Below are 8,628 nucleotides of genomic sequence, written 5' to 3'. Positions count from 1 at the left end.
TTCCATGCCGTGGGCTCCAATGAAGTTTAAAGAGAGGTATCATCCGGCTAGAAGACGTTAAAGCAAGCGCTTCTTGGGAGGCAACCCATGCATTCAAATAAAGAAGACCTAGGAATCTCCGGCTCCATAACCAGATTTGCGTTCCTAAACCCTACTCTTTATTGCTTTTATTTTGCCATGTTTGTCGTGTTTGTTAGTTGTGTTATTTGTTTGTGAGTCTATGCTTAAAACATTGAGGACAATGTTTGGTTTAAGTGTGGGGGGGGGGGTAAACAAAGTGTTTTTCATGCAAATTCGTGGGATTTTATCACCTATCATTTCTAAAGTTGTTTTTCACTGTTTTGAAGTGTTTTTAGTGTGTTTTGAAGTATTTTTATGTGTCATAAACAGAAAATCCGAAAATTTTAAGAAAAAACCCAAAAAGAGTTGTTTTTAGAGTCGTTTTTGTTTTTATGTTTGTTTGTGTCTTAGGATACCTTCCAACACAATGATGAGGATTTGATTTTTAATTGCATGACTATTAAAGAAAGTTACAAACATGGATGGAAGTTTGATATACTCTTTGGTTTATGCTTAGTTGTAGTTAACATTTACGAATTCACATGTAATCACAAAAAAAAAAAAAAAAAAAAAAAAAAAAAAATCAGTTTTTGTAACATGCTTGAAGGAAGAAACTCAAACGAATGCTACAACCCTGAGAGACTTGAGCCTAAACTTTATTTGGAGAGTTATTAATCTTGATTTCTTGTTTTCTAAGTTGTTGCATGATCTCATTATTCTTTGCTTGGTTGCTACTTAGAATGCGTTTCATCACTATAGTTCCAAATACTAGAACTCATGCCCATTTCATTCAAAGCATAAAATTGAGTGCATAACATAAAACAAGATGAAGTTGTTTAGTTAAACCAGAGCCAAAAAGCCTTACCCTTTGCGTATGTATTGTACGTCAATCCCTTTGAGCCTTTGTTAGCCTATTGTCTTTGTTAGCCCACATTATCCCTACCTAGCCTCAAATAGGACTATCCATACCCTTGTTCTTAAAGTAAAGTATAGTAAAGCATGACTTAGAGGGAATTCCTTTTGATCTAAAAATTGCAGAAAAACAAGTGTGGGGGAAGGATTTTCGTGGGAATCCATGAAGTTGTATGGTTGATGTGCCAAAGAAAAAGATTAGGGCACGGAAAAAAAAATAAAAAAATAAAAAAAACGTGAAAAAGAAGAAAAAGAAAGAAAAAGGAGTTGAAAATAAGTGAGAATGAACTCACAAGTGTTGATTGTTGAAGAAAGGGTCCAAAAGTTTGAATTTGACCCTATGTTTTGTGTGAAGTTTCCCTTGGTGTTCAAAGTTGATTTCTGCATTCAAAAGTGAATTCTAAGTGTTTATTTCATTACTTTGCGTACTATTGCTTTAAGAACTTTTGTTTATCCTTACCTTTCTTTGTTAGCCAATACCTTAGCCCTGTTACAACCCTTTGACTTCGATCTTGATTGTTATGTGTTTCAATATGTGGAGTTTAAAATTGGTTTGAGCATATGGTATCCCTGGTTCTCACATCTAAGTAGTGGCATTCCATTCATGAGATCATATACAAGTTAATAAATTCCGGAAATTGCCTTCTTTATTATGACATATGTGAGTATTAGTTTACATGTTTACATCAATCTTCTCACATATACCTAGTGTAGGGAGTGTAGTCAGAAAATCTGTGTGAAAATAGAGTGTATCCAGTGAGGAATTGGGGGATTCTCTAAGGCATGTTACTACATTCAAAATCATGTTTTAATTGATTAAATGCGAGCTAGTGAGTGGTAACTATGATTAAGTTTATGCTCGAGGTTAGGGATAACTAAAATCTATGTATGTGGTGTTCTTTAATGTGTCATGTTCATTGGAAATCCCTGAGGTACATGTTGGAAGGTCTAGATTGTGTTTGGTTTGTTTTGTTTATTTCATTTTGCTCGAGGACTAGCAAAAGCTAAATGTGGGGGAATTTGATAGGAGCATATTTATGCTACTTAGTTATATTGTTTCCTTGCATTTAGTTACTTAATTACTATCTATTTTAGTCTTTTAAGCTATTTTCGTATGTTTTTAGGTCCTAATGGCAAAATGAGCAAGAAAGTGCATTTTGAGGCTATTTGGAGCAGTTTTGAGCATGGATTGGATAGCTTAACCATGGAGCAAAGAAGATGGACGAAATTGAAGTCAAGGAGGGCTAGGAAAGGCTACAAATCTGAAGAAAGAAGTCCAAATGCAAAGAAGATAAGGAAATAGCAAGAAATGAGGAACCTTATCCAAATTTCCTTATCTTATCCAAACCTTATCCAACCTTATCTTATCCTATCCTATCCTAATCTTTTCCTACCTTAATTCCAACTTCAAAGAGGACTCCTTTTCATATTAAATCACCTAAATATCAAGTTCTAGAAGCCCTATTTTCGTGCATTAAGTTTATGCCACATGTAACCCTTCTAGAAGTTCTAGAATCTGCCACAAGGACCATTCCTTGTCCTCCTTGGAATCTGATTGAAAGTATCCTTGTTCTTTGGTGATTTGGAGTCCTAATTCCTCTCCTTTTTAGCCCAAATTCGTGCCTCCCCTTCACCCTATAAATACTTGATGCCACAACACTCAAAAACCACCACCCTCTACCACAAATTCACACCACACCATCCACCACACCTCAAGAGCCTAAATTCACACAAATCCCCATTGTTGGCAGCTGATAGGAGCATATTCATGCGACTTAATTAGCTTGTTCTCGTGCATTTATGTTTTGTTTACTTAGTTATTTTAGTGTTTAAGGCCACTTTTGTGTATTTTCAGATTATAAGGCCAAAGTGTGCAAGAAGATGCAAATTGGAGTATTTTGGAGCGAAATAGGAATGAATGAGTTGAAGACTTGAAGAAACGACGAATTCCTATTCCAACGATGAATTCCTACCAAAACGAGGAATCCTACTCAAACAAGGTTTCCTATTTGAAGTAGGAAAGTTAACCCTAGGTTTCCCGTTTTGGTAACCTTTCCTAAACTTAAACGTCCGAATTTTCTAGCCACTTTGAAGGCCTTGTATGCACTTTAGGACACAAAACAATGGCCCTAGCCCACTTTAAAGCCCAAGCCGCACCTATTAACCATTTTTCCCTTTAATTCCTGATTTAATTCCCTAATTCTATTTAGCCATATATTCAGCCACACACATTTCAGCCGCAACTTCCATCCAAAAATAAACCCTAAGCCTTCTAGTTCTAATCTCAGCCGTTCCCTTTAATTAAACCCTAGAGCCTTTTCATTCATTCATATATATTCTATTTTTCAGCCATTCACCCTAGGTTTGAATCCGCAGCCACCATCCCATTTATTTTCTTACCTTTGCCGTGCATTCCATAATCATGCACCCTAATTCTCATTAAGCCGTCACTCCACACCACCACCCTAATTCACTCCCTAAGCCGTAGCTGCCATTCATCATTTTTACCCTAATTTCCCACTTTTGCCGTGCATCCCATCACCCAAAAAAAAAAGCCGTAGCCACAAAATCCCATTTTTTTTCTGAACAACCGCAGCTTTTTCCACTCCAGTGGAACCATCTTCCATAATTCATTCTCTCCTTCAGCCGCACCTTTTTTCCCCATCAATTCCAGCCTTCCCCCATCCTTGCCGCAGCCACCAAACTTCCCTAAATCCATCCCCAACCCAAGATAACATCCAGAAATTCCCTAAACCATCTCTGCCGCAGCAAGGAAAAGAGAAAGAGGAGCTTGGACGCGCAGAAATTCAAGTGGATTCGTTGTGCGTTCTAGGTGTAATCAATCCTTTGTGCTTTATGTTTAAATTCAATTGTATTTCTCTTTCTGTGAACATGAGAGGTTAAATCCCTAATTAGCTAGGGGGTGATTCAAAACCATGTTTATGCTTGCAATATGAATTGATTACCTTTGGTTGGAATTTCATGAATGGTGAATTCAATTTGTTTAACTGCTTGATCGATAACTTATTTGTGTATGTTTGTTGAGAGTGCACGCTTAATTTTCATGCATGAATATGACGCTAGAATATAAGTGAATTTCACCTAATAGTTATGAACTTATATTCACAAGTAGTGGAGGTTGCTTATAAACAATCGCGTTAAATGAATTCCTGGCAAGAGTATCATGCTTTTCATAGTTACAAATGCCTTGTCGATGCTTATGATTTCCAAAGAACGTAATGATTCTAACTTGTATCTTTATCATGCTGTTCATATAGAGAACTTGTTAGGAATAATTTGGTTGCGATGCATATTCATCCAATTCAATGATTCTAGGGAACTCTGAAGGTTAATTTAAGCGGACCTAATTAACTTGGAGTGTCGAGGTTCATAATTCATCGAAAGACCAACTGAAAATCAAATTGTATGCAAGTGTGACATGTGTGGAGAAGAACCTTCTAGTTAGCATTCATCCATATTTTCATCACATTCATATTTACATTCTGCCCTTAATTACAATCTGTGCATTTATTTTAATTTTGTCAAAACCTCAATCCCCCTTTACTTTAGTGTCCAATTTAGTTAGAAAGTATCTTAGTTTGTGTTTATAAGTGTTTTGCATTCTTTGAGTCTTTTGATTTGTTTTAGTGTTTTATTGTTTAGTTTTCCATACTTTGAGTCTAGTTTAGTGTTTTAAACTTTATTTTACGTTTTTGAGTCAGTTTCCAAGTGATTTTGCAATCCCTCCTAATCCCCGGTTAAGAACGATCCCTACTTATACATATACTACAATTGTCACAAGAGGGTTTTAATTTGTGTGCTTATTTAGTTTGCATCAAATTTTTGGCGCCGTTGCCGGGGATTAGCAACTTTGCTAATCCCTTGGATTGTTACTTTTTGTTTATTTATGTTGTTAAAGATTCTGACCTTATTTTGTTTTTCTTGTTTTAGGTACTAGTGTATGACTCGGAGTTCTCAATCGATTCGTGAGAATATCTCGGACTTTGACAGCAATTTTGAGAGGACTTTGAGACGGAAGAGGAAACAACACGAACCAAATCCACAAAGCCCGGAACCTGACCTCGAGGAACAAGTCCTAGAGGAGGAGGAGGAACCCACGACAAGGATCTTTGAAGAACCACAAGTCATGGCCGTGGATACCCGGACACTCAAGGAGCTTTCGGCCTCGGGATTGGATAATGTCGCACCCTTGTGTATCCAATATCCCCCACCTGCCGAAGGGAAGACTGACGAGTTCGAGTTGAAGTCCAATTTGCTCCACCATATTCCGAAGTACCATGGGTTGTCCATGGAGGATCCGAACAAGCACTTGAAGGAATTTGAGGTGGTGTGTTCAAGCATGACTCCCGTCAACGTCGACGGAAGCATATTGAAGATGAGGCTTTCCCATTTTCTTTGATGGACAAAGCCAAGGATTGGTTGTACGACTTAGCTCCCGGAACCGTCACATCATGGGAGAGCATGAAGAGGGCTTTTCTGGAGAAGTTTTTCCCAACTTCTCGAATCACCCTTTTACGAAAAAGGATAAGTGGAATACAACAAGAAGAAGGTGAGTCTTTCCCTACGTATTATGAACGATTTAAATCACTTGTTGCTTCTTGTCCACAACATCAGATGAAGGAGGAGTTGCTTCTACAATACTTCTACGAGGGGCTTCTACCTATCGAACGTCAAATGCTCGATGCCTCGGCGGGTGGAGCATCGGTGGACAAGACACCCAGGGATGCCAAGGTCTTGATTGCTAACCGAGCGTTGAATGCTCAACAATACGAAGGAGTAGGCCAAAGAGGACCCCCACGGCAGCAAGTGCATGAGGTAAGTTCCACACCCGACATTCATTCACAATTAGCTAATCTTGCTTCCATTGTGTCTCAGATGGCCGAAGGAATGAGGATGCAAGGACCGATTGTATGCGGGGTGTGTTCTATCCAAGGACATGCTTCTGAGAAGTGCCCGCAACTCATTGAAAATGGTGGATGGGAGAGCGCAAACGCGATTGGATTTCAGGGCCAAAACCAACCAAGGAACGATCCGTATTCTAACACCTATAATCCAGGTTGGAGAGACCACCCGAACTTCAAGTGGAGGGAGCCCCAGCAACCACCACAACAAGGAGGCTTTAGACAACAACCCCCGGGGTTCTTCACCAAGCCATAATGATAGGAGCATATTCATGCGACTTAAATGGCTTGTTCTCGTGCATTTACGTTATGTTTCTTTAGTTATTTTAGTAATTTAAGCTATTTTTGTGTGTTTGTAGGTCCAAAGGGCTAAAGGAGCAAAAAGATGCATTTTGGAGACTTTTGGAGCACTTTTGGGCTAAGGATGGATAGCTTATGCTTGGAGCCAAAGTGTTGGACGAAATTGAAGACCTAATTGAAGACCAAAGTGTTGGAACCTTGTTCTCTTTAGTTTTAGGACATTTAAACCTTTCCTAATCCCAATCATTCCATGCATAACACACATCCATTCTAACACATTGTCATTGCACATGCATTTCCTTCATTAGTTAACCCACATGCTCCCATTACTTATCATCACCACCCATTACTTATCATTCACCACTTATCACTTATCATTCACCACTTATCATTCACTTATCATATCATTCACTTATCATATCATACACTTAATTAATTAACCCACATTTACACTTTAATCATTCAACCACATTCACACATCACCCATTCACCTTTGTGCCGTGACTTCCCCTTCTTTCCAACATAATTCACATGCATTTCAGATTGCATTCCCATTCTTTAATTCAACACAACCATGCACTCCACATGCATTTCCAACCTAATCACTCACCACAAACAAGTCACATGCATTCATCAACATATCTAGCTGTCATTCACATGCATTTCATTCATCATTTCCACCCCCACATGTCCCTTTAATCATTCAAACATACACTCCCTTTAATTAATTCATCCTAGCTGTCAAAGCACATGCACATTCACCCTAATCATTCACATAGCTTTAATTCACATGCAAACACATTGCATTACCATTCACCACCAGAAAATCACCATCATTGCCGTGAGTTTCATACACTTTCCAGCCATTCCACATGCCATTGTCATTCCACTTCATTTCACCTTACATTTTCAGATTGTTCCTCCATCATTGCACCACAATGCAGCCACATGCACTTGTTCCTCCAACATTTCAGCCACATGCACTCCCATTCTCTCCCAAAACCGTGCACATGCATTCTCCTTGCATTTCCAGCCATTCCACATGCTATTTCAGCCACATGCACTCATAATCATTCAACCAACTTTGCACATGCATTCATCATCATAACCTAGCTGTCATGTTCCCCCCATTTCACCTATAAATAAGCATCCATTGCATTCATTCTCATTGACACCTCAATTTCAGTCACAAACACTTCCATTCCATTGTACATACCACCAACACTTCCCCCTTTGTGCCGTGAGTTTCCCTTACAATCCAAACACCATCCTTCCATTTACACCACTCCCCAAACCATTCACACCACCAAACCTCACCTTAGACCTTGTGCTACAACAACGAGGAAGAGAAGAGTGCCTAAACGTTCATACAATTCAAGTTTGAGTTGTTGGAATGTTTAGGTGTTTCTTTGATTTCAATGTTTAAATTCAATTCTCTTTGTTTTGTACGTATGAGGAATGGAAGAGAAGAGTGCCTAAACGTTCATACAATTCAAGTTTGAGTTGTTGGAATGTTTAGGTGTTTCTTTGATTTCAAAGTTATGAGGAACTAAACCCCCCTTTGTTAGGGGGTGATTCGAAATATATATTTATGCTTGCATTTTGATTTGATTACTTCTAATTGCGTTTCATAAGTTGTGGTTTCAATTTGTTTAACTGTTTGATTGATAACTTATTTATGTATGTTTAATTGAGAGTGCACGCTTAATTTTCATGCATGAATATGACGCTAGAATATAAGTGAGTTTCACCTAATAGTTACGAACTTATATTCACAAGTAGTGGAGGTTGCTTATAAACAATCGCGTTAAACGAATTCTTGGCATAAGTTTCATGCAATCCATAGTAACGAATGCCTCGTCAACACTTATAATTTTCATAGAGCTTAATGATTCTTGCTTGTATCTCTTCTATGCATTCATGTTGAGGACTTGTGGGGAATGTTTTGAATTGTCGCATGCATCATCCAATTCAATAACGTTAGGAAGATTTGAAGGTTAATTAGTGCATCACGGTTAACTTGGGGTGTTGAGAATTCATGGTTTATTGAAATGCAATTGGAAATCATTTTATTATGCAAGTGTAACATGTATGGAGATGAACCCCTTAGCTAGGTTCCCATCCATTCAATTCCATCTATTTCATATTTACATTCTGTTTTAAATTGTAATCTGTGCATTTTATTTAATTTCGTTAAAACCTAAATCCCCCTTTACTTTATTGTCTAATTTAGTTAGAAAGTGTCTTAGTTTGTGTTTATAAGAGTTTTGATTCATTTTGTTACACAAATTCGTCCAAATTCACCAAAGTGCTCAAAACTGCCCAGAAAGTGATTTTAAGGCAGTTTTGAGTGTTTTGGGTGATGTTTGAGTCTTTTGGTTTGTTTTAGTGTTTTAAAGTTTAGTTTTGCATTCTTTGAGTCTTAGTTTATGTT

This window comes from Pyrus communis, chromosome 3 (genome assembly GCF_041283825.1).
Source record: "Pyrus communis isolate YQ-2024b chromosome 3, ASM4128382v1, whole genome shotgun sequence".
Lineage (NCBI taxonomy): Eukaryota > Viridiplantae > Streptophyta > Magnoliopsida > Rosales > Rosaceae > Pyrus > Pyrus communis.
Note: the sequence above shows the minus strand (reverse complement) of the source record.